This window comes from Grammomys surdaster, unplaced genomic scaffold, assembly GCF_004785775.1.
Source record: "Grammomys surdaster isolate TR1022 unplaced genomic scaffold, NIH_TR_1.0 136, whole genome shotgun sequence".
Lineage (NCBI taxonomy): Eukaryota > Metazoa > Chordata > Mammalia > Rodentia > Muridae > Grammomys > Grammomys surdaster.
In genome coordinates, this window is record NW_021604594.1 from 13,003,624 (window position 1) to 13,031,202 (window position 27,579).

General features: G+C 44.1%; 1 protein-coding gene across 1 annotated transcript in view; it reads right to left on the minus strand.

Annotated features, from left to right (window-relative positions):
• Metap1d (methionyl aminopeptidase type 1D, mitochondrial) overlaps nucleotides 1–27,579 on the minus strand; it is a 68,893-nt gene that overhangs the window by 41,064 nt on the left and 250 nt on the right. The window lies entirely within an intron of this gene.

A 27,579-nucleotide genomic window follows, 5' to 3' on the forward strand; every position in this document is an offset into this window, starting at 1 on the left:
ATCAACCCTTTGCCCCCGACATCTGGCAGCACTTAGCTCCCCCAGGGCATGCTTGGTGCCCTAGGGCACTGCTACACATGTCTGACCAGCCGGGTAACAACAAAGCACACAGAGGCTATAAAAAGAGACAGCAGGTAACCATGAGGCCTGCGAAAGGCACCGGCTGTCTGACAAGACACACACAGGAACCAACTGGTTATTCCCATGGCTGGGCAGTCCTGGGCGGAGGGCTTTATTCTGCACTCACATTCTGCAGCGGGCCTGTTTAAGTCACTGGGTGACTTCCTTGTTTTGATCAGGTCCACAAATCCTCTCTTTTCTTTCTGATACTCAGTGGAAAGTATCAGAGATGAGCTACATAAAGCTCCTTTGTATTCTTGCCAAAAACCCATCCAAAAGCTCAACTGTACTGCTGTCTGGACGGTACACCCAGACTGTGGAGGAAGCAAAGGTACCAGATTATTCTGCAAACATTTTGGTTTTATATTTAAAAAAGAGACAGCATGCGGGAACGGCATCTTCTACTTATAATCACTTTACAACTTAAATGAACACAACTTAAATGAACATAGTACTACAGTTTTAAATATGACTCTTGCCTAAGTGAGCAGTTCATAATTACAACTGTGAAAACAGACTCACAGACTCAGCCTGCCTTCCCCAGAGCCTAAAGTCTTCGTTTAGAACTTCAAGTGGGCAATGGCTCCCGTTTTCCACCAAGACCACTGTAAACATATCCAACTCATTCTGCCTAAAGCGACCTTTTCGAGGTGGGCGTGAGCTCAGCTCTTACTGTAAAGCTTTATGAGGTACTGCCTCACCAAGAAGTAATTCAGAGTTGGACATGTCAGGGCTCAAGCAGGCTGGAGGGGAGACAGCCTGGAGCTAGTGGATATGTTCAATGATTTAAAATTACGACATTTGTTAACAAACCTACTTTATACATAAGCTGGGGGCATGGCTGTGGATAGCCTTCCCTTTTGGTGGAGTATTTTTGAATTATGAAGCTTTGAAGACTTACGGCAAAGCTTTCCTAAACTGTCACTCACTCTTTACCCTTTAGCACAATTTCTTAAACTATGCAATAGGAATGTGTTTTTAATACTCGATGCACACACACATACATACATACATGCACACAGGTGAGTGTGTTCAATTGTAGAGTTAAGATGTTCTTTAACAAATGGATCACATACAGTTAAATATTTGGAAAAGCTAAATTCATTTTCATTTTTAAGTATAAAAGAAAATGAAATGAAAAACTTGCTTAAGGAACAGAATTATTTCCTGTTAATTGAGGTTGCTCTCTTGTATCTAAATTAAGATAAAAGGCAAAAAAGTAATTGCTGACTGCATTATCATAGCTCACAACTTCCTTACAAAACCCGAAACAGAGTCAGGATTTGAATTAGACAGACACCTTCAGGCTGAGGAGATGCTCGAAGGGTAAAAAGTGCTTGCTGCTCAAACACAAGCACCTGAATTCGTATTCCTAGCCCCCATGTAAAAGCCAGGTGACGTGTGCAACCCAAGGACTGGGAAAGGAAGAGTGGAGACAAGCAGATCCTAGAGGCCACGGGCCAGCCAGGTTCACTGAGACCCTGTCTCAGAGCATAACCTGGAAAGCAATGGAAGAGGACACTCAACACTCACTTCTGGCTTCCACATACTGGTGTGCACACCAGAGCACATAGACACACAAATGGAAAAACACTTTTGTAGGCTTAGGATTTTTTTTCAAAACCTACTTTATTTAGGGTTCTTAAATGCTTCAACCTCCCTTCTAGCCCATAGACCAAAGGTGGGGGAGAAAAGGTTAATAGGAAAAGGGGGCTGTGGAGCTGTTTAGATGTAGTTCCTTGGGGCGATTCCACTCTTCAGGATTCCAGCAGTCCAGTTCAATAGCAAACACCAAATACAAACCAGTAGTGGAGGCTTGATCCAGCAGAAACCACAAGGCTTCGTCAAACCTGCACAAGTCAGCAGAAGCAGTCAGAATACCCAGTATGCCAAGAAAAGTTCTTTGGCACGTTTCTCTCTACGAATTGAAGCCCAGCGAAGAAGCGACATTACTGGCCTCAAGAGATTCGTCCGCCTACCTTTGTCTCCAGAGTGCTGAAAGGCCTTCAAATATATTTTTAATGCTCTTAAAATTTCGTTTCTGAGACAAGGTCTCATTCTATAATCCTTGCTAGCCTAAAGTTCACTATGTAGTCCAGGCTGACCTCAAATACTCACAGTATTCCTCCTGCCTCTATTTCCCAAGTACTGAGATGATAGCCATGAGCCACCATACCCAGCAATGCTCTTAAGTTACTGAAGTGAATTCATATTTATAATGAGATTAAAAACATGTAGCACTTCCCTTTTCACTCCTGAGAAATCACTTTTCTATCATAACTCCTGATGTTTACATATCTCAATCTGTCAGACAGTATAAATCTTCCTTTCAGAGATGCCCATGATATTACTGATAAAACAAAGACCAGATTGCAGACCACAGATAGAATGGGGTCATTAAACACACAGGCACTGAGGGTGGGGGGATGGGGAAAGGAGGGGAGCTTGAACATCTTTTGGAAAGTTCTTTTCTCAGGAAAGTCCTTGAGAACAACCACAAAGTTTTCTACTAAGAGCTCTAAGCATTTGCCCAAGGCTTCTTGAACAGAGCTCCAGATTTTCACAGTGGCCCACAGGGCTACAAGTCTGGCCCCACCTCTGACGCCTGCTCTGGCTCCATTCTTGCGGTCTCTCACTGCCCTCCAGCTAGAGGGGCCCCTTCTGATCCTCTGACACACTAAGCCCTTCTGTCTCTGTCTGCCCTTTCACCAGCTCCTCACATCCCTGGCTCATTCACATCTCTCAGGCCTCAGCTCAAATGTCACTTCATCAGTGAGGCCTCTGGACCATCATCCTCTGCCATGCTCTTCCCAGTTGCTCTCACCCTCTCTGCACTGTTTCCCTGGAAGCCTTTCATCTATTCTGTAGTTGTGTCCTGCGGCCCCCTGCGGGATGCTGCACCTCCATCAGGATCCTGAATCACTTGTCCAACTGTGGGGGTGCAGCTGTTGGGATCTGTCTCTCTCTTTCTTTAGGACTCTTACAAAATCCTTAATACTTTGTACCTGAAATTTCTTTTAGAGCCTAACTTTAAGATTTTGTGCTTTACTTTCTTGTTAAAAGAGCTATCCACATGCCCAGAGGCAACAGTGGGTTTTGTTTTTGTTTTTGTTTGTTTGAGACTAGTTTTCATTATATAGTTCCTAGCCGGTCTGGAACTCACAATGTAGCCCAGTCAAGACTTAAACTCATAGAGACCCACCTGCCCCTGCCTTACAAGTGTGAGCCACCACATTTGACTTATGAACATATTTCAAAGATGATTGTATTATAAAAATAGGGAGCTGAAAAAATAGCTCAGAGGTTAAGAACTCTTGCTGTGCCAGAGGACCCACGTTTAGTTCCCAGGACCCCTCTGGTAGTTTATAACTATCTGTAATTCCAACTCCAAGGGATCCCAAGGGATCAGATACCTTCTTTTGACCTCTAAGGGCTCCAAACACGACTGTAGTGCACATACAAAATGCTCATACAGAAGAATAAAATTTTTAAAAATTAAAACAAATAACAATGAAACCACAGGAGTAGGGAGATGGTTTAGTTGGTAAACATATGTGCTGCAATCAAGAGCCTGAATTCAGAATTTTAAAAGCCAGTACACCTCTAATCCTAACACTGGAGGGGCAGAAACAAGAGGATTCTTAGCGCTCTCTGGCCATTCAACCTAGCGGAACTGATAAACTCTAGGTTTAATGAGAGACCCTATCTCAAATAATAAGGTGGAGAGTGACTAGGAAAGATTTTTGATATTGATTTCTGGGCTTTACATGCATGTGCACACACATGGACAAGCAAACACACACCTATACACCTACATGAGCATGTACAGACAGTACACGCACACAGACACACACACAGACCACCACCACCACCATACACACAAATGAAACTATGATATGAAACCAAAAAGCCTTTCTACATTCTGTAGCAAACAGTACATCTAGAAGGCAGCTAACTGCAATGTTTTAAAAGCTTAACTTAGAGAAAAAAAAAATCTGGGATGAGAGGTAGAGGTTTGTAAACTACCAGGAAACACAGAAGTTTCCTTAAGGAAAGAATGGATTTCAAACTCAGCAGCAGAGTGCTTGCCTGGCACACAAAAAAACCTATGGGTCTAATTTCCAGGACTCCCCTCCCCCAAAAAATAGGAAAGACAAGAAAAAATAATCTTGCTTAAAAGCTTTTGGCAGACACAGTAGTGCATGCCTATAATCTCAGCACAGGAAGACTGCTGTGTGGTTGAGGCCAGCCTAGGCTACAGAGACTTACTTTCAGGCTAGTCAGACTACAGAGTGACCCTGTCATCAAACAAACAAAACTAGAAAACAGAAGGATTTTGGCAATGATGGTTAGAGGTAATAACACCATAAGAGGAGGAAGAAGCCATTGGTAGTGTTCATGAGAAACTGGAGGGAGAAAGCCAGGAAAATGGACACCCAGAACATCGATAGGACAATGATCTGGTATCTCCAATACACAAACCACAAAGGAAATAAAAAGGCTGGAGAAAGAACCTAACGACTAATCACATTCAATGAAGTGGCTGTGTTTCCTTTTAGAACTAACAACTATTATTCTATGAAAAGACAATCAAGAAAATCTAGACACCAGCATAATGGTTACTATGAATGTTCTCAGAGTCTGTAAGGTTTAATGATGGTATTTGTGTGACTATATACATCATACATTACATACATATACACATAATGTGTGGTAATGTGTGGTGTATATGTTTGTGTGTTCACATGTGTGTGGGATCACACTTCTATGGGGTGTACATGCACATATGTGTATGAAAAAGACTCAAGGTTGATGCTGGATGACTTCCTTAATTGCTCTCCATTTTATTTTTTTAAGAATTTATTTTTATTTTTGTGTATGTATATGTGTATGTGCACAAGCATGCAGTGCCTGTGGAGGCCAGAAGAGGGCATCAGATCCTCTGGCGCTCAAATTACAGGCATTTGTGAACCACTTCGGGCGAGATCTTGACTTTCAGTGAACTGTCCAAGTACCACTGTCAGTGACAGAGCCTCACTTTTAAAATGTATGGCCACTAGCTTTCATCAGTTTGCTTCAAATTCCACCAAAACCAAACTTGCTCCTTGACCCCTTCAAGATTAACACGCACACACATAAGTGCATGTGAGTCTGGCGTATCTTAAAATGAGCTACATCGGGTTGTAAGAGATAGCCTGGCAAGGTCATAAAGTGGAGGTGTTTATGGTCACATCTCTGGGTCTGGCTGAAAACCGAGAGCCATTTTTTATTTGGTAGGACCTTAATATGGGGATACAGTCGAGTGCCAGCCGCTCACTGTTGGCAAGGATCATGTATCAGGAGGCACCACCCTTTGCCACAGTGAGGGCCTGGGGGCCAGCTTTTTTCTGACCAGAGAGGTCATTGGCTGGGCTTCCTGGCTTTGGTTTCTCTCAGCCCCTCTCATTTGTAAAGGCGTCCTTGGCATCTAGGATTCATAATGGTCTCAGCAGGTAACCAGAGAACATTATGAGGTGGTGTTTTTTCTGGCTACATTTATATTCCTCCCCTTTTTGGTACTAACCCAAGTGTTCTTAATTTGAATTAAGGGTGATTAAAGTAGAGATACACAGGTCCTTGGTGAGCACAGCCAAGTGCTATATAGCTGAAACACAGGGCTTGACATATGCTAGGCAGGTCCTCTGCCACTAGGTCGCAACTTCAGCCAACGTTTCATTGTAGAAAATGTCAAACATGCAGACTGGGAGGATTTTACAGAGAACACTCATGTTCACCTCCTGAGCTCATTCACAGTTCACGCACCATCTTTAGGGCATTTCTCCACATCCCACCACCTACCCATCAGCCCATCTTTTCTGTGGTTCTGCCCTTAACTCCTGACCCTCTGGCCTCCCAAGTCCCCACCCAGCTTTCCTTCTCCTCCTCTCTCAAAATGCATTTCAAAATAAAATTGAAGATCAAGAGCAGCTTGCCCCATTTCAGCCTTCACATCCTTGAACTGTAAGGCTCCAATTCACACAAGCAGGTCAGTACTCAGGGATGGGAGGTACGTTTTTCACAGTGCATGCAGGCACAAATCCTGAGTGCACCATCTGGTGAGTTCTGACCTACAAGAATAGAAGCTATGACCAACATCCGGGTATGCTGTGCTCCCCCACCCAGCACCCCCACCTCACAGGACACTTGGAAGAGGGGATCCGATGCTGCCACATGGAGGACAGGGTCTGGAGTGACTGTAACATTTCCCAGAGGGATGACATAGGTCTGAGGGAGCCATTCTTTTTCTCAGATCACAGTAACACAACAAGAGAACAAAACCTCCTGCCCCTGAGTAGTTACTGTAATGGTTTTCCTACTTGACTGTGTACCAAATCTTCATTTCAAAACCTCCACGTTAAACTGAAATGAAATTCATGACTTTTGACTGGTTCTAAGCAAGTAGACTTTTTTTCCATAACATTTTATCAAGGCAAAACCTACAAGAATAACTAGTATAGAAGAAAATAATGATGAATGCATTTTAAAAAGACTAAAAATAATTCACATAGGGAATGCAATTATGTTTAATTACATTGGCTGGTAATATTCACCCTGTAATCTTAAAAACAAGTGTTTGAAACATACTCCATGCAAGGAAAAGCCCCTGTCGATTACACAGCTAAAAAGCATATATTTGCTTAATATCCGGATTTTTATGATTCCAAATGTAACACAATCCAGGTTTCAGAAATTAATGACTATTATTTCTTAGGCACGCAAGCAAAGCAGGAAGAATATCAAGGATATTCTTTGGCTATCTGAAAACTACCAACAAACACCATCTTTTCTCTTATTTGTTTAATAACTGCTGTCACTCTTGTTGTAAGCAGCAATCAGAAGATGTCAAACAAATTCTGCCTTTGCTGTGAGTCCTGATAGATGCCTCTGCTTGTTTTTATTAAAAACAAAACAAAACAAAAATGCTCCCTCCAGTAATTACCAAGCCTGGTGAAGTGGGGGCACTGCTGGGATGTTCAGCAGCCCCTGGGCAAGCAGAGATGCCGGGAGAAAACCACAGAGCAAATGTGAATACCGGAACACATTTTTCTCCGGCTCCCTTGGGGTTCCTGTGACTCTGAGTCTTGGATTCCCTTAAAGGGAAAAGCAGGAGTATGTGTGGGGGCAGGGTGGGATCATGTTTATCAGTCACAACAGTTCATCTGGGCCGGGGTCCAGGTAGTCTGCATGTCTAAATTTGATGAAATATAGGCGCCACCAGGTAACAGTAGTGGTCACGGAGCTTGCCAGAAACCTGTAACTCAAAACTAAAAAATGAAATTAAAAGACTTAGGCAGGCAATTTCTTTCTTCGGGATGCAATAATTGCAAACTACAAAGTGGAAAGAACAGACAATGCTTTGTGTGTTTTTAAGGCTTCTTCTTAATGTAACACAACATCTGGGCCAGAAAAATATATATAAATATTTTCCAACTTGCATTTCAATGTGGAACTGGGATGTGTCAGCAGGCCTGCCCTCCCTTCCTTCTTTCCCCAGTCTGGACAGTTGGGCCTGTGTCAGGAGCAGAGGCCGGGGAGGTCTCGGTGTATCCGGAGGGCAGGTACATGGGGCAGTGGTTAGGGAGCAGCAGCCTGACCCTGTCCTGTCAATAAACCTTAACCCCGACCCTCGGGCCCCCGAGCTGCCTCTTCCCTGTCTAGCCTTTTCTGTAATTGCTCTAAAAATGACTCTTCAGTTAAAAGTACCTTTGTGTAAACACCCCACAGGAACTGACAGTCATCAGAATTAGCACTCAGTTCTAGTTTTTAAAAAGTACAAGAAAACTCTTTCATTATGGTGGGACTCTGAAAAAAATGATTTCAACCGCTGGGCAAAACAATACTCACGGCTCTTCAGCTTTCTCTGCAGGTGACATCGATTTTGACTTTTAAGACTGTTTACAATGAAACGTTAAGTCTTTTGATTAAGTTATTTGAGAGTAAAGACAGAGAAGTGATTCCCCCTCCAGAACCAGACTGCTTTTCTTCTAAGCACCCCATAGAGTTGAAGTTTCCTGTCTCTTTGCAGTCCATGAGGCCTCACTAGAAATTCTAAAAAGGATCCATGTCTTTCTTACCTACACATGAAAATGCAAACAAACAAATAATTAAAACACAGTGTTGCCAAGTTCTGGAGTAAAAGTTTATGCTATTGATGCTTGAAACAGGGTCTCTAGTAATTCAGGCTACACTTAAGATTTTCAGTGGAGCTGAAGGTGACCTGGAACTTCTAATTCTTTCTTCCACCTCCCAAGTACTCATATTGCAGGCATATGCCACCACACCTGGTTTGTGTGGTGTTGAGGATTGTACCCAGAGCTTTGTGCAAGGCTGGGCAAGCACTCCACCCATGAGTTACACCTCCGAGCCTCTGTTGTTGCTGTTTTAATTTTTATTTGGTATTATTGTGTACATGTGTATATATGATGCGTGAATGCACGAAAGCATGCATCGTGGTATGCATGTGGAGATCACAGGACAATTCCGAGGGGTCAGTCCTCTCCTTCTTGTGAGGACTGAACTCAGGTTATCAGGCTTGTGAGACAAGCAGGTTTACCTACTAAGCCATCTTGCCAGCCCTGTTGTTTTTAAGTAACAGATCAATTCAGTCTTGCAGACAAGAACAAAATACATTCCCATCGTTTGTGGCTTCATATGTGTGTGTATAAATTTATATCAACATAATTTTGGACTCTCTGGAAGCAATTCGCAGAGCCACTAAATTATTACTTTCCTACTGACAAAGCAGGAAAGCCGTTTGTTGTCAATTTTACAAAAGGCAACCAGACCTCAATTTTGCAAATCTCAGGTTCTCTTCTGATTGAGTATAGGCTAATTTCTGCCATTTAAAATGATTTATTTAAACAGCTCAAATTAAATAATTCTCCAGTGATTTTTGTTGTTATTCCTGAGGTACCGGGGATTGCACATGCTGCACGTACTCCAGCCCTGGCTGGGTCCTCCCAGCGTGTTCTCTCTCTCTCTCTCTCTCTCTCTCTCTCTCTCTCTCTCTCTCTCTTTAAAGAGATGGGTCTCACTAAGTTGCTCATCCCAGGCAGGCTATAAACTTGTGATCCTCCTTCTTTAGCCTCCCAAGAGCCTGGGACTATAGTCCTCTTCCACCAAATCTGGTGCTCTGGCTAGTTTTAAGTAATACAAGCTAGAGACAAATTTAGGAAGAGAGAATCTCAGTTGAGAAAATGCCTATATAAGTTTGGCCTATAGGCAAATCTGAGGTGGACTTTCTTGCTTGGTGATTAATGTGGGTAGGCCCAGTCCACTGTGTATGGTGCCAGCAAGCAGCATCCATCCATCCATCTATGGTCCGTTCCTGCCTCCAGGTTCCTGCCCTGACTTCCCTGGATGATACACTCTAAGCTGTAAGATGACATAAACACTTTCCCTCTCCAACTTGCTTTTGGTCATGGTGTTTTATCGCAGCAATAGAAAAGTAACTAAGACACCTGGCTCCCTAGGGTTGCACTACTAAGTACCAGCAACATAAAAGAAAGCCTCCTTTGCTAGTCTATTTTCTCAGCAGTGCCCTGTGTCATTGAAGTGTCCCTTGTATGCCATGTGTTAAAGGTGTGGCCATAAGCCTGTGGTGCTATTGGGATGCAGTAGAACCTAGAAGAAGTGGTGGGCGTGTGGAAAGATGTTTGGTTGTTGAGGGTGTGTGCTTAAATGAGATATTGGAACCTGTGCGTAATGAGCATACTAAAAAAAATGCCTTTAGACATGTAAAAATGGCTTAGTCAGGATCCCCACTACATCTGAGGCTGCACCTGATAACCAGAACCCAGTGAGATCACTCAGTCAAGATAACCAGATACAGGCCTAGAACCCCACGACACCCACTGGACAGTATATTAGGAGAGACCAAGAGCAATGCTCTGCCTTGCACATCTGGAGAAACACCACCTTGACCTGCCCTGTGGCTGGAGAGTCGCTCCCAGGATCTTGATCCTCAAATCAGAGACTTCTGTTAGAGACTGGACTTGACCTTTAGCTAAGTTACGTTACACAGGTGAGCAGCTTTGGGGAGATAGGCTTAGGACCATAGTTAGGAATTTAAAGTGTGAACCTTCTGCGATGACTCTCAGCATAATGAAATATAACTTCTTATACAAACTGTCTGTATCTACCTTCTTGCTTGAGACAGTATGGTAGTTTGAATGAGAATGGGCCCCATAGCTATTAATATGTTTGAATGTTTGGCCTGCATTTCATGGACCTGTTTGGTAAAGATTAGGGGTGTGGCCTTGTTGGAGGTGTGTTACTGGGAGTGAGCTCTGAGGTTTCAAAAGCCCATGCCATTCCCAGTTAGTTCCCCCCCCTCCCTCACCCCTCCCTCTCTCCTTCTCTGCTTCATGGTTATTGTCTCAACCTGTACGCTCTCAACTACTGCCCTAGCAGCATACCTGCTTGTCTGCTGCCATGCTCCCCGTCATGATAATGGACTCACCCTGAAGACCTGTCGTGCTCTCTCACTTAAACCCTTACCCTTGCCCCAGGGCCCCCATGCTCTCATCATCTTAGGACTTTGACATATTGCTCCTCTAACCTCAATAATCTTACTCTTCACTATCATCAACCTTTAGGGCTTCTAAAATGTCACCTTGTCTGATCCTTTAAGACACAGTGGGTGGCTTACTCTGGGTCCCACATTCACTGATCACAGCCCTTCACATTTTTGCCATCGCCTTCCCAGTCTGAACTTCCCCCTGGGCTGCAAGCTCCCAGGGGACAAGGAATGTAACTGTTTTATCACTGCGGGAAGGCTTGAAGACTTGAAGTTTCCATCACATCAGAAGTGGTTAAAACCCTCAGAGCTATTTAGTTGGTCACCTGTCACTGGATACAGGAAAAAAGACTGAAAACTAGATCAAAGTTACCCCATAAAAGTGTAAAACTGGAGTGAAATGAAGGAAGATAGAACATATCAAAGAACAATATTTCTGCCTAAGATGTATAAAAACTCACTTCAGAGGCTGGGTACCCAAGCACATACCCACTTTTACTGCTTCTTATTTATTTGTTTGCTTATTCACTTACTTACCCTTGTGGTGCTGGAGACTGACCCAGAGACAAACACTAAGCAAGTGCTCTACCTCTGAGCTATACCCTGAGCCCTGCCTCTCTTACAGATGAAGGCCGGAGCCTACAAGGTCAGAGAAAACAGACAAGACCACAGGTTACCAAAAAGATCAGGAGCTAAAATGCTCACGATGGGTATTAAATGGCTTGGAGAACCAAAGCAATGGAACAGTGTTCATGCAGTGCAGAGAGGTGAGGTTTCTAAGGAACCAAATGGTATCACCAGAACTCCAGTAAGAGAAATGGCTAAAATGACCAGTGCATGAATCTCTTTAAAACAGAAGTCAGCTGGGCAGTTATGGCACATGCCTTTAATCCAGCACTTAGGAGGCAGAGGCAGGGGCAGAGGCAGATAGACCTCTGATTTGGAGGCCAGCCTGGTCTACATACTGAGTTCCAGGTCAGCCAGGGTTACTCAGAGAAACCTGTCTCCAAAAACAAAACAAACAACCCCACAGAAGTCCTCAGATCTTAAAAGACACAAAGCAGGACCACTACTCTGACCATAGTTATCAAACACAAGGGAATTAGTCTCAAGAGAGGGTGAAAACAAAGTCTTGATTAGAGGATGTCAAGATAGTTGGGCCTGGGGCACAGTGGTGGGGGTGAGTGCTGGCATTCTCTCCAGTCCATCTTTGACTATTTTCTAAATATACATTTTTAGAGATGGAACCAAATAATTGAGCTAAGGCTGAGTTTGTACCGCAGATAGAATGTGTATCTATTACATTCAGGGCTTAGTTACTTCCCCAGTTCTTCCAAAACAAACATAAAAAGTTGAAAAGCCAGTTATAAACAAGCAATACATTTAACTCTTTTTTTTTTAATTTGATTTAATACATTTGAATGTTCTTCCTGAGGGTGCCTGTGTGGCCAGTGCCCATGGAGGTCAGTAGAGGCCATCAGATCAGTTGGAACTGGAGATACAAAGCCATGTGGCTGCTGGGAATTGAATATGGGTCCTCTGGAAGAGCAGCCAGTGCTCTTAACTGTTTAGCCATCTCTTCAGTCCACAAACACCCTAATTTTTAAAGTAAGTGGCAAGCACCTATGGTCATCACAGGGAATACTTTCCAACTTCTTGGTTGAGGCATCCCATATTTAAAATATGCATAAAATGGGGCCAAGGCTATATCTTAGTTGGGAGAGTGACTGGCTGGCATACATGAGGCCATGGGTTCAATTCCCCCATCACACAAAACAAGCCACTAAAGTTACCAACAAATTGATACATTTGGGACATTCTAAAATAATCTCAAGGTGATATAATTTTGCTACTGGCATACACTCTCATTCTTATAAACATATTTGTTATAAAATATTTATGTCAGAAGAGCATGCTTCATGGCCATGTCAGCCATGTCACTTCATGGCTCCCACGGTCAGCCTCTGAGTCTTCATCCTCACACATGTGGTCTCTTTCCCAGGCAGGCATGTCCCTGCTGCACCTCACATCAGAGAGAGCTTGCCACACATTAGCTTCTTCTCATCTTCAGCTACTCCTTTCTGCTCTCGTCCTGTCTCTTAGGATTGCCTTCCCACCCTCCACTTGCAACCTGCTAATTCTTTGTCTCTGGCTGGCGGGGCCCTTTCTGCCTGCCTCCCAGTGCTCTCATCTTCCTCAGACTCTTGAGACTCCTCACCTTTCTTCCACATTCTCTAACTCCTGACCTGGGTCCTAATTTGACCGTTGCTTAGGAAATCTGTTAAGGTGGCTGAGAAGACAATTGGAGCAGATGCATAAATGAGGGATATGGGGAGACCAGGTGGCCAGCCCAGGGTTCCCAGGCTTCTGTGGCAGGAGGGAGTGGGCTTGAACTAAAGGAAGGGGCCAGTGAAGCCTCGGCCAGAGGCCCAGTCCTGCTGCTCAACAGCCGGAGTGCCCACACAGGGGTGGCCTGGATAGGCTCTGAGAGTTGCCAGTTGGACATACTGACCTAGACAACAATTAGGTCACGTTCAAGGTCTGCTGCACAGAACAGCAAGGAAGACTGTTTCAAGCACAGCCAAATCTCATCCTCACAGATTTTACTCCGAAGTTTTCTGGATTTGTGGACATGGCAAGAATTGAAAGGCAAATCCAACCAGGATCTGAAAATTGTGACACACAGAACCTTCGATTGAATGTTCTTTTATGTGCGTTTGGAAAAGGCCCAGGTATTTGGTGAATGCAGGGGATCTAGTAGGTATGCTTGATGAGAATCTGCGCTGGGAAGGAATTTAAGATCAAGGTCAGGAGTGATTAATATACACGCAGGAAGTCATCAACATGGAAGCAATATGAATCTCATTAAATCTTCAATAGCTTCCTATTGCCTGAAGGAACAGAGTGGTATTCTAATGATTAAAGCAATACCATTAAAGTAGAAAACAGCATTAGAAAATTAATCTGGCCCTTTTAAAAGAAGCTACCATCAAGCACTAACTACCAAAGCATCTTCCAAGGGTCCCCTTAGCTGTGAATTTTCTTTAACACTTGTCTTCTCCTCCTGGTTGGAAGGCTAGGCTGAAACTAACTGGTGATGGAGGCGCTTGAGGCCCTCCTCCTCCTCCTCTTCCTCCTCCAACCTAGTTAACAGATGAAGCCATCTCATTGCAGCTCCCTAGCTGTCTGCCCTCCTCCAGTGTTCACTGGCCCATGCGGCTTGCTCCTGCTGTGGCCCCTGCTGTGGCCCCTGCTGTTTTTTTTTCTGATCTCAATGCCCCACACTCCCCTCTGTAACCCCAGCACCTGCTATGCACAGAGCATTCAGGGGACATGACCGAGGATGACAGGGAGGAGCTGTGCCTTCTACACAGCAGCACCACACAGCACAGTCCGCAGAGGCTCTGGCCAGGTGTCCCTCCGTGTTCATCTACCTCTATTTGATCTTACAGGAACATCGTAATTGAACTGTGATACAAACAGGATACGTAAGGCCACAAAGGCAGAGTTACACAGGCTGGACTGAGAAAATCTGAGCTTGTTATATAGACTCTGTGTGTAAGATGTAAAGTTAATTATCCCAAGGTGACAGACACTTCAGTGATTGGTCAACTTCCTCTTTTGTATGTAGGAGAAACTTTTTTTTTTTTGAGATGGGGGTCTCTTACATGGGTGGTTCTCAAACCTTCCTAATGCTGCAACCCTTTAATACAGTTCTTTGGGCTGTGATTACCCTAACCATAAAATTATTTTGTTACTTCATAACTGTAATTCTAAAACTGTTATGAATATTCTGGTATGTGACCCCTAAAAGTGGTTCTCAGTCCACAGGCTGAGAACCACTGCTCTGCATAGTCCTGGAACTAACTATGTAGACCAGGCTGGCCCTAACCTCAAACTCACAGAGATCTGCCTGCCTTTGCCTCTGCCTCCTTAATGCTAGCATTAAAGTCGAACACCACCATTCCCAACTCTGTAAAAGAAATCTCCAAAGACCATAGTCTCTAACAGTGGCTTCCACAAGAACAAAGGCAATGTTGCAAATGACTACTGGTCTATAGCATCTGAACTGGAATATCTCCTCCTAAGGGAGGAGGGAAACCTAAGGCTCAGGAAGCCCTTGAAGTCACAGGGTTCCCAGGCCCCTCTGACCTTTGCGATAGCAGTGAGCAATTGCTGGGGAAAGGAGACCTTTCGGGAGGCTGCCCACCTGACAGGCAGGAAGCTCCAGAGATGATTGTCACACATGATGGGCTGAGCCGTTATTAAGGGATGTTTTTTGAGTCACTTGGGCTCCTGTAGAGAATCCCAATAAGCTCACTGGTTTACAAACCTGGGCTTGGCTGGGACTGTTTCTTTGTTCCGTCACTAGTGCCCTATCTGAAATGAATAGACGTTTGTTCATCTCTCCCCAGGGAGGAAAAAGGAAATCACACGAAGCAGTGTGGGGAACAATCACTTTAGAGATGCTTACTCTCATGATGGAGACAGCTCTGTGGGTAAAGGTGGCTCGTTAAGTCTGCTGAGCTGAATTCAATCTGCAGGACCCACGTGGTAGAAGGAAAGAACTGACTCCTGCAAGTTCTCCTCTGGCTTCTGTATGTGCTCTGTGGTGCACACGCCCTTCCATACCCACACTCTTACATGCACATGCATAAATGAATGCTCAAAAATTAAATAAGAGGGAAATGTTTACTCTTTCTATCTAAATGGTGAGGTTGTTTGTTTGTTTGTTTTGAGGCAGGGTCTCATGTAGTCCAGGCTGGCCTCAAACTTGCTATGTAACTGAGAAAAACCTTGAACTTCTGATCCTCTTGCTTCTAGCTTCCCTGTACTTGGGTCACGTGTAAAGGCCATCTCACCAGTCTATGGCTGGCTGGGGATCTAACCTATGCTTTACGCATGCAGGTATACTAGCAACTGAACGACATCCTAGCTCCCAAGGGGTGAGACCTTTACACATTCCTAAACGTACAACGGACAGGGTCCTGCTATGGAGGCCTGAAGGCTTTGCTCCTCCTGCCTTAGCTTCGCACGTGCTGCGGTTACTAGTGCATACTACCATATTTTATAATATCTTAACACTGCCACGATGAATAGCTATCACAGGCTTACTCTGTTCCATGAATTGTGTCAGGTGATGCTATAGTAGCCAACCTCCAAGATGGCCCCCAATGCCAGTGTTCTGGTATGAACGCCCTTATGGTCCTGTTCCGTGTCCCAGTGTTTGGTGTGATGGATAGCATCTGACAGAAGTGACGTGAAGTGAGGCTTGGTGAACAGACTGTGGTGTCTGCTGTGTCTCTTCACCATTAGTTTCATGTTGTGATGACTATGGCTAGAGTAAGAAAAACAAAACAGTATGGGGCTCGGTACAACTCATCTGTAGTCCCAGTGTTTGGGAGCTGGAGGCAAGAGAATCATGAGTTCAAGAATAGCCTGGGACAAGAAATAGGAGTCTCTAGCCTACAGCTCAACTATAACCTTCTGACAGGCAGGAAGCTCCAGAGATGATTGTCACACATGATGGGCTGAGCCGTTATTAAGGGATGTTTTTTGAGTCATTTGGGCTCCTGTAGAGAATCCCAATAAGCTCACTGGTTTACAAACCTGGGCTTGGCTGGGACTGTTTCTTTGTTCCGACCCATAGGTGTCCAGCTAATTACTAGACTGTTGGTCCTCCAACCTTGGCTGGTAATGTTTCTCAATTGTACCCTAGTATCTGAGAGTCATTTGTTACACCATGATAATTAATGTAGCTATATAGATATTATTTATTGTTTATTTATTTTCTTCCCACACCCCAGCCCCTATTCCCCAACCCCTGAGACAGGGTTTCTCTGTTCAGCACCAGCTGTCCATCACTGCCCAGCAAAGACATATTTATTTATGTATATGGGTGTTTTGTTTGCATGTATACTTACACACCAGAAGAGAGTATTAGATCTCATGTTGCTACAGTTATAGACAGTTATGGGTGAGCTAGCTGCCTTATGGGTGCTGGGAATTCAGGAGCTCTAGAAGAACAGCCGATGCCCTTAACCACTGGGCCATCTATCCAGCCCTTTTTTTCTTTTAAATACAGGGTCTCATGTAGCCTAGGCTAGCCTCCATCCTGCCATACATCCAACAAAGAATAGAGTACTGGGTCTTCAGGATTAGTCACTATCTTCAGTCACCCGGTTTCCAGGATGCTAAGGATGGAGGCCAGGACTCATGTATGGTAGGTGAGCATTCGCCTAACTGAACTACATCCCTAGTTAGCCCAGGCATGATTTCTTTAAATATTCTCAGTATCCCAGTAAGACAGGTGAATATTCACCACCATTTTACAAATGAACTCACAGAAGTAAACTAACACACCCCAATACATAGCTAGCACAACAAGGAAGTGCAGAATGAGTACTCACAGCCTGATTTGAGAACCAACATTTTTAGCTATTTTTTTTACAACCTGCCTCATTCTTTGTGTGTGTGTGTGTGTGTGTGTGTGTGTGTGTGTGTGTGTGTGTATTGGGGATTAAATTTATGTTAGGTTAAATGTTCTACATATCCCTAGGCCTCATAATCAGAAATTATGGTGGAAAGTACTTTCACCCCTAGAAAAAGAAGCTCCCCCTCTTCCTTCACTGTCTCAGAGGCAGAGGCTGCCTCTCCGACTCCTAGGACTTCGTCTCTGCTCTTAAGTTTTTCAGGTTTTCTCTTTCTAGGAGGCCTCCTGATCCCAGGCTCTCTCTCCAGCGGTCCTTCCTCCTTATCATTTTCTTTCTTTCCCTGCCTCTACATATGGCCACTCTCTGTTTCAATACAAAGCAAAGGCTGGAGATATGGCTCAGCAGTTAAGAGCACTGGGTGCTCTTCCAGAGGACCCAGGTTCCATTCCAAGCACCCACATGGTGGCTCACAACTGTCTGTAAATCCAGTCCCAGATGATCTGACGCCCTCTTCTGGCCTCAATAAGCACTGAATACATACAGTATACAGATATTCAGGCAAGCAAAATACCCACACACTATCAATCAATTAGTTGATGATAGCAGGGGCTGGGAAGATAGCTCAGTCAGTTTGCTGCATGAAAGTGTGAGGACCCGAGTTCAGATCCCAGCACCTACCTCAAAGGCTGGGCACTGTGGTACACTTGTCATCCTAGCAATGGGGACGCAGTCCCTGGAGCACACAAGCTACTCATCCTAGCCAAACTGGTGAGCTCCAAGTTCAGAGGGAGAGAGAGAAAGAAACCCAAAAGATACGGTGAACAGCAATTGAGGAATACATGGGACATCAACCTCCTGCCACATGGGCACACAGTGAGCACACTCATGTAAATATGTGCATACATACACATGCACGTGAGCACACACACACACACACACACACACACACAGAGCCAGTGTTGGTGGAGCATACCTGTAAGCTAGCACCCAGGACACTGAGCAAGAGAATCACAAGTTCAAGAACTGGCCTGGGCTCAATAGTAAAAGTGAGTCTCAAAAAACAAAATACATGCTCACAAAAATCATATAGATAAATGTCCTGACCATCATTATCCATCTTTGACAAAAAGCAGAAATAACACATACATCCATCAGCAGGCAAAGGGATAAACAAAACATAATCTCTCTCTAAAGTCTAATAAATGTATTCGACATGTAGAAATATGCGTAATTTGGTAATATGTAGTAATGTTCAGTAAAGGAATATAGTTCTGGGAAATGCCTGAAACCATCATGCTAAGCGTAAGAGGCCAAGCACACAAGACAAATATTACATAATCCCAAGTACATGAAGAGTCCAAAGCCTAAGGATGCAGCGGCTCAGTTGGGAAGGTGCTTTCCTAGCATACACAAGGTTCTGGATTTGATCCCAAGTACTGCATGAACTGGGCATGGTAACTCACACTTGTAACCCTAGCCTTTGGGAGCTAGGCACAGGCAGATTCAAAGCTCTAGGTCATCTTTAGCTACATATCGAGTTCAGGGTCAGCCAGGGCCACACGAGAGCCTACCAAACAGAAGCAGAAAGCTTAAGGTTGCTGAGTGCTAGAGGGGACAGGCAAGCTGAGGACTGGTGGGAACAGGTTCTTGATGAAACTATGGATTGTGGTGATGGTTGTATAACTTGGTGAACACATTAAAAAACACTGCATTATGCTAAATAGGTGAATGGTAATAGTTGTCAATTCATCTCAAGAAAATTCTGTTTTTAACAAAAGGAAGTCTCCCCCCACCTACAACTTAAAAAAAAAAAACCCAAAAAATATAGTTTTCTACAACGACCAATCATGAGTTTCTCTTCCACTTCCTCTTTCTTTCCTCCTCCTCCTCCTCTTCTTCTTATTCCTCTTCCTCCTCCTCCTTTTCCTAAAAATTTGCACCACATCTCTGTGGACCTCTCAATGGCCAAATCCACTCTCTTTTACTTAGTTGCACCCAAACTTCCTCCTGAGAAGTCTCTTCTGGCCTCAGCTCTCCATGTCTGTCAATCCCTTCTTTTGTCTCTGGTGGCTCCTTTCCTCCCTCAGCATTCCCAGGGATCCAGCAGACGCTGCTGCTAACACTCCTGCATCCGTCTCCCCACTCCTACCTCATCACTGCTTTCTGATTCTGCGCTGTCATCTGACAGACTGCAAAGGCCTTCTCCAACACATTCAGTTCTTGAACAGTAGATTAAAATAGAGACCTCCTGTGTCCTGGAGGTGTGTCTCCCACCACTCTGCCTTGACACCTCCGGAATGCTCTCCTCTCCCATGGCTGACCGCCTTCACATCCTTCAGGACCAACCTAGCTCATGTCTCACTTCCATGAGGTAACAAGTCCAGCTCCCAACTCCCTTCCCTCACTCTGTCCCAGGAGCACCACCACATCAGGCTGTGCTGTGGGACACGGGGCTATAAGGCTTGTTCCTCTAGTAAGATTCACAGCTGTTTGGCAGAGTCCAAAGCCACCTCCACGAAGACACTCCAGACTCATCCCTGCCACCCACTCTGCCTTCCTGGGAATTGTCATCTTTGGACAACCCCCACTGCCACCCCCAAGACATAGTTTCTCAATGTAGCTCTGGCTGTCCTGGAACTTATTATGTAGATAGACCAGGCTATCCTCCAACTCACAGAGATCCTCCTGCCTCTGCCTTCCAAGAGTGCATCACTATGGACTTTTCCCAGCTTGGGCACTTCCTTTTCTTCTTCAGACCATCAGCTTCTCCTGCTTCCACGTTTTTCAATAAAATAATAAAAGACAGGGCTTTAAACATAGGAATCTCTGTTCTTATGTAGCTGCTAGCCTGGGCTAGACTCTATAATTCATCCTCCTCTTGCCAGATGCATGCCTCTTTTCTCCTGTTCTTTCTAGAATACTCACCTGGAAAATCCCATTCAATCCAGCTCCATACCCCATCCTCACCCTTCATCCCGCAGACAGGGTTTCATTTAGCCCTGGCTGGCCTTGAACTCACAGAGATCCACCTGCCTCTGGAGTATTGTGTGCACTAGCACACCCAGCCCTTCCATCTCTGTTCTGATATCTGCAGGGTGAAATAAACTTAGAGGGAATCACACAGTATCAAAGGCTGGGCTACTACAGATCACGGCCATCTCAGCGAGCCTCAGCGTTGGGCAACCTCCTCCTTACTGGTGGCCGGTTTCTTACACTACTTCCCAATTCTCTACCTCATTTCATCTGTCATCTCCAAAACAATGAGAAGAAAGAAAGGAATGTCAGTTGATGGCGACAAGGGACGTCCTCCGTTTTCTGCTGTCTACTCCATCTATTCGTTTCCACAATGCGCTGGAAAGGGAGTCGGCCTGTGTTCCCCATTTCTCATGCACATGCCTCAGTTCACACGCACGTTCTCAACCTCCCCTTTGGCTGCTCCCTAGCTCTTCCTCGGCCTGCTGCCGTATTAATCCAGCAGCTCTGCCAGATTTTTAGACAAGAAGCTCCGTCCCTCCTCTGCCTGACAAAGCCTTCTTTGTACTGGCAGCTCAGACCCAGGCTAGCTGCCACCTGTGACTCCGACTCTTGAGTCCTACTGGTCCTCTGTGCCCGTTGCTGTGACTTGTATCAGTCTTCCTGCTGCTATAACTGACTGGCCTGTCTGGATCCCTCAAGGACTGAGAATCGTGAGAACAAGAACCATATATTTCAAGTTCAGGACACGGTTACCGGCATCCTCACTACCTAGGCTCCTTCTGTGTTTCCACACCATTTGGACCAAACCTTTTCCCTTTTCTCAATAACTTGTGCATTAATACTTTGTGGCCAAAGAATATAGTTATATTTTTTTGTTTTTAGAAATATTAAGGCCTCTATTGGCATGAGTTATCAAGTTTTATCCTATTTCATATGTATCTGGGTTGTTTTGGTTTGGGGGGATTTGTTTTACACATATTTATAAAAATAAAGATAACTTAAATCCAAAGCATCAAATCTAATTACTAAATCAAACTTACTAATTATACACTTTGAACCTCAATAACTTTATTTTTTTTTTTTTTTTTTTTTTTAAAGGTTTTTCAAGACAGGGTTTCTCTGTTTAGCCCTGGCTGTCCTGGAACTCACTCTGTAGACCGGGCTGGCCTCGAACTCAGAAATCCACCTGCCTCTGCCTCCCAAGTGCTGGGATTAAAGGCGTGCGCCACCACTGCCCGGCCCTCAATAACTTTATTGTATCTACTTGTCAACCTCTTAGTCTCCAGTGTGACTGTGGTTTTTATCTATTTTTCCTTTTATTTCTAATAACTCTTGCCTCATGGATCTCAACACATTCTTTGATTCACTATTAATAACTTTATTGTAGTACCATTAATCAGTCTCTTTCCATTCATTCATTCAGAAAGAAATCTTCACTGAATCTTACATGTCAGACACTATTCTGGGTGCTTGACACTCGTCAGAGAACAAAGGAAACCCAAGTCCCGTCGCTCTTACATTCTGTGGGAGACGGGCACCACACAATCACCCTGCCAAGGAACCAGGAAGGGCAGGGTGCTGTGTGCAGGGCCTTCGAGGGCATTAAACAAAAAGAACGACATGATCTGATTTACATTTTATAAGACCAGCCAGGCTGCTATGTTCACAATGAAATATAGGAAGCAGGGATGGAGACAGAGAAACCAGGACTAAGCACTAATCCAAGGACAGCATGACACTGGTTAAAGCTGGTGGTAACAGTGGGAGAGGAAAGATAGCCTGGTTTCTGGGTGTATCTTTTTATTTATCATTTGTTTTTGTCATATTTTTTTTAAACAGGTTTCTCTGTGTAATGTGACAGTGCCCCAGACCTTAGCACAACTGAGACAAAGTGGAAGTACCATTCAGGCTGCAAATTTCAGCATGTAGACAGCACCACCTGCCAAAACTACAACAAAGGTCTAATCCAGCAAAGTCCATAGTTCCAAGACAGTCTCTAAACGTACTAACCTTGCTTTTTAGCTTCTGTAGTTCTGCTTCTTGCTAACTGTTCTTGTTAACTGAAGTGTGTCAACTCAGAACATGGGTTTTGTGCTTAAAAGCTCACCTTGAGAAAGGCTCAGTGCTACACCGGGATCCCAAACATCCAATGTAGTTGTCAGCTGGCTAATAAAGGCTTTCTATTAGGTTGAACCCATGTCTGAGCAGTCTTCTCTGCTGAATACCCCGTGACAGTAACAGTCCTGGCTGTCCTAGAACTTGCTTTCTAGACCAGGCTGGCCTGGAACTCACAGAGATTCACCTGCCTCTGCCTCCCAAGTGCTGTTCTGGTTGTATCTTAATGGTAGATCATCCAACAAGATTTATTTATTTATTTGTTTTGGATTTTAAAGGGTTTCTCTTTGTAGCCCTGGCTATCCTGTAATTCACTGTAGACCAGGCTGGCCTAGAACTCAGAGATCCACCTGCCTCTGCCTCCTAAATGCTGGGAATAAAGGCATGTGCTACCTACCATACCTGTCTCAAAATGTTGTTTTGACAATGTCTCATTCTATAACCCAGGCTAGCCTAGAAATTACTATGTAGTCCATCTCCCTGCCTCTCCCCACCAAGGGCTGGAATTAAAGGCAAGTACCACCACTACTTGGTGCAACAAAATTTCTTAAATGGATTTCTTAACCGACTAAACGTGGAAGGAGGAAAAAGAAGAAACAAGGGTGACTGAAGGTTGACAAGACATCTTTAAGGATCACAGTGGGCTGGAGAGCCAGCTCAGCAGACCAAGTGCTTGTTATCCACACATGAGGATGTGAGCTGGATCCCAGCACCCACGGGAAAAAGCTGAGCTCTACAATATATGCCTGTAATCCCAGGGCAGTGATAGGAGGTGGTGGTGAGCAAGCAAAGACAGGAGGATTTCCCAAGAGAGCTCTCTGTGTTCAGTGAGAGGCCTGTCTCAAAAAAGTGAAGTGGTACCAGAGGCAGGAGCACACTGCAAAACACAAGCCAACATCTCTCTGAGTACTAGGCTAGCCTGGTCTAGCATTTGCAAAGCAGAAGCAAACATTTCTCTTAGTCCTAGGCTAACCTCTTATATAGAGAGGTCCAGGCCAGCCAGGGCTACACAATGAGACAGTCTTTTTTTTTTTTTTTTTAAGGTGGAAAGTAATAGAGGAAAATTCCCAATGTCAATTTCTGGCTCCCACAGGTTCACACACAGATAAGCACATCTGTGCATACACACACATCCATATATGTGTATATCACACATAAACATAAAGTTTGTAAAAAGTCACACTGTGTACTTTAAACGGTTAAACTGTACATCAAATATGCTGCTTTAAAAAAAAAATGCCAATAGCCAGGCAGTGGTGGCTCAAGCCTTTGATCCCAGGACTTGGGAGGCAGGGGTAGGCAGAAGTCAGCCTGGTCTACAAAGCAAGTTCCAAGACAGCCAAGGCTAGACAGAGAAACTGTGTCTCGAAAAACAAAAAACAAACAAACAAAAATGCCAGCAACTAGGCTGAGCATGGTGGCACATGAGTATTAGTTCAGCACTCGGGAGGCCAGCCAGGGCTACAAAGCTACAGTATTTGAGAAACAAAATAATACAAAGGAAACTTATCATCAACTAAGGTGAGAATGGGGGCAGGGGGAAGCAAGCTTACTACAAACGCAGGCAATGCAGACGTCTTAAAAAAATAATTTGATGTATTTTTATTTGCCATGTTGATTTTGAGATGTATATTAAGTGAAAATGTTCACTAGGCAATACATGCAGGAGTCTCAGATTTAGGAGACAAACCTTGCCTGGTATAACTATGGAATTCTACAGCTGAATGGTATTGTTTAGAGCCCTGGGCTTAATGACACCACTAGGAGCTGGTGAGTCTAGACATAATCTGAAAACTACTTAAAATCTGCCTCGTGTTAGTATTGCTGCCCTGCCTTTCACAACGGACTCCTCTCTGTGAACAAATTTACTTCAGTTCTGGAAACCTGGTAGAAGTGTGCTGTCAGCTGTGATACAGAGCAACATGACTCATGATGGAAGTGACTGCACTGGCTAGTTTTATGTCAACTTGATGTGTGCTACCACCCTTTGAGATGGGGGCAGGAACCTCAGTTTAAAAAAGGCCTCCATAAGATCAGGCTATAGCCAATCCCATAGGGCATTTTCTTAATTAGTGACTGATGGGGGAGGTCCCAGCCCATTGTGGGTGGAGTACCCCAGGGCCAGTAGTCCTGGGTTCTATAAGAAAGCAGGCTGAGCAAGCCACCGGGAGCAAACCAGTAAACACCATCCCTCCATGGCCTCTGCATCAGCTCCTGCCTCCAGGTCCCTGCCCTGTGTGAGTCCTGCCCTGACTTCCTTTGATGATGAACAGTGTGTAGAAGCATCAGCCAAATAAACCACAGTGAGTTAGTTCTCCATTCGTCTACAGTACACGAGATCCTGTCTCAAATCCTAACACCATCTCTTCTATCACACAGCATAGCTGCTGTAAGAATTCCTTTTACATTAAGCAACCAGGCAAACGTGTGGCACTACGTACTGAGGTAGTGCAGAGGACAATGAGCCTTTAAGAGAAAACAAGTCTAATCACCTCCCAGATTTCTGCACTGTAAAACCTCCCCAGATGTGGCACTGGGAAGTGAGGCCATGCACCAGCTGACTGCTTGGCTAAGTCAGAGAACAGAAGCTTTATTTGGAAGCAGCTGGAAAAGAAGCACAGCACTCCACCAGGTTTATCGGACTAGGCTGCTGTAGGCTGAGAGCTGAACCGATCCCAGGGTTTGCAGGGCTGGCACAGGGAGGAGCTCCAGTTCAAGTCCAGAGCCAACACACTTCCCTGAGCAAATCTCACAAAGCCAACCCAACAGCACTGAACTGAGATCCCGGGAAGCCTGTGACTTAGGAGTTAAGAATCACCTCTGTTAACAGAGCAAGAGAGGACAAATTTCATCTAGCTGGCTGCCTGTCTTTGTAAATAAAGTTTTATTAGAACACAGCTATGCTCACTTGCATTTGGCAGAGTTGAGTCATTGGAAATAGATAGTATTGCTCACAAAAGCCTAAGACACTTTCTATCTGACCTTTACTGAATTCTACATTGGAGTAAGGCCTCTAGTATTTCCCCTAAGAATAAAGGTAAAACCCCAAAAAATCTGTTCTAACAAAGATAACACCAAATATGGCAGAACCAAACCACATACCTAACACTCAACATATTTTAAAGAAAAAAAAATCAACATAATCTCCAAAAGATATCATCCATTGTGTGACATATACAATTAAATATTATGCAAGATATGCAGCAGAAAATTGTAGCCAATAAATAAATAATAAGCTAATGACACAGACCGTGGGGAAACCCCAATTTCAAGTGTTTAAAGTAGCCGTTATAGGGCTGGAGAGATGGTTCAGTGGTTAAAAGCTCTTACTGTTCTTCCAGAGGATCTGGTCAGTCGGATTCCCATAACCCTTATCTTGTGGCTGACAACTGCCTATAATTCCAATTCCAGGGGATATGACTGTCCCTGGCCTCCTCAGGTACCTGCACATACATGGTGCACATAGATTCATGCAGGAATACACACATGCACGTAAATAAAAAATAAATCTTTTTTTTAAAAGTTGTTATGTTTACTGGGTGTGGTAGGACATGCTTGTAACCTCCGCTCTTTGGAAAAGGCAGAAGGACCAGGAATTCAAGCCCATCCTACACAAGACACTGTCTCCTAAAATAAAATGTAACAGTTGTTACAAAAGCATGGTCAAGTACTTAAAGGCTGGAGCTAACGAGTAAATGGCTGGGAAGTCTGACCAGAGAAACAGGGGGAAACAGTGTTTCACACCTCTAAGCTCAGCACACAGAGGTAGAGGCAGAAGGACCAGGAGTTTCAGGCTACAAGAGACTCTGTCTTAAAACAAATAAATAGTAGATGGAAATTTTAAAAATAAGTACAATATACAAGAGATGAGTAGGATTCTCAGTCTTCCTTTCTCTCTCTCTCTCTCTCTCTCTCTCTCTCTCTCTCTCTCTCTCTCTCTCTTTTCTCTCTCTCTCTCTTTCTTTCCTCTTGTAGTGCTCGGGATGGAACCCCAAACCAAGGCCTCAGGGGTGCTAACCAAGAGCTTAACCACTGAGCTATACTGCCTAGGCACAGCTTTCAGAGATACATAGGCAAAAGAATCCACAAACGAAGTGATATACCTAAGACATACTTTAAAATAATACCATTGGGGGAAGGCACTGTGGCTGGGGGGTAGAGAAGTGTCTCTACACACGTGGTTTGTGAGCAGACAATGTACACGCAGAGTTTACTGCTCTGTTGTGCATTTGAAATTTCTTGAATGAAGAACATTTCAAATGCTAAAAAAAAAGAAAATCTAATCTTCACATGAACAAGTTGTTTTACATGTAAAAGGTCATTCAAGTGATGAGATGTTCTGGGTCCATAGAATGACCAGACTCATCTTTGCCAAAACCTCTAAGATATGTAGCACTATATTTTGAGTGCTTTGGAAAATAAGGGCATTTCATAAAAACTGAATATTTTATTTTACAAACCCCTGAATTGTGTATGCCATTCTCTGTATGTATTATAGACTTAGATATACATATACACACACAAATATATGAGTATCTGATTTTACAAAAGAGGGCTGGCTGTATTGAGCTAAACTGGGCTGGTGAGATGGCCCAGTGGGTAAAGGCTCTTGGCACCAGGCCTGATGGTCTGAATTTGATCTCTGAAAAACAGATAATGGAAGAACTCCCACAAGTTCTCCTATGACCTTTGTTTGCACACTTTGGCACCTGCTTGAGCATACACTTATACAAGAACTAGATAAACAAATACATGTAATTTTAAAAACAAATTAATTGTCCTACAGCTTGCTTTTTCCAAATACTCCAACTATTTTGTGGACACCATTTCGTGTCAACGTCAACCGTTTTTACACATCCTCGGATACAAATATGTTGGTATCTGACTTGACAAAAGGGGATCGTATTAAGTTAAGCTGGACTGGTGAGATGGCTCAGCCGGCATATAATACGTGCAGAGTGTTGCTCTGAAAATATTTACCTCCTAAAACCGTTTCTATGTGCCTGGCACTTAAGTTATTATCTCAAGTCGTTGGTGTTCCTTTTTTCATTCTCCTTGAACCAATTTCTGAGTTCCTTCCAGCAAAGAATCAGAACCTAGTACTAATTCAACAAAGATTCACTGGAAACGCATCTGTTTGGAATGACCCAGACATCGCTTGTTCTCCTAAGTCATCATGACAGTAATCACCTTTTACAAGTTTCTCAAAAAAAGCATGCCAATACAATAGCTCTAAACCGAGTGCTCAGGCGCATTTCACAGTCGTCTCTGGTATATATGTCTGCAACGCTAACCACACAAGTAAAGTGGGGGAAGAAAACTTCAGGTAATGACCCACAAATCTCAAGAATTAAGTACTCAGCGACATGGTCCAGG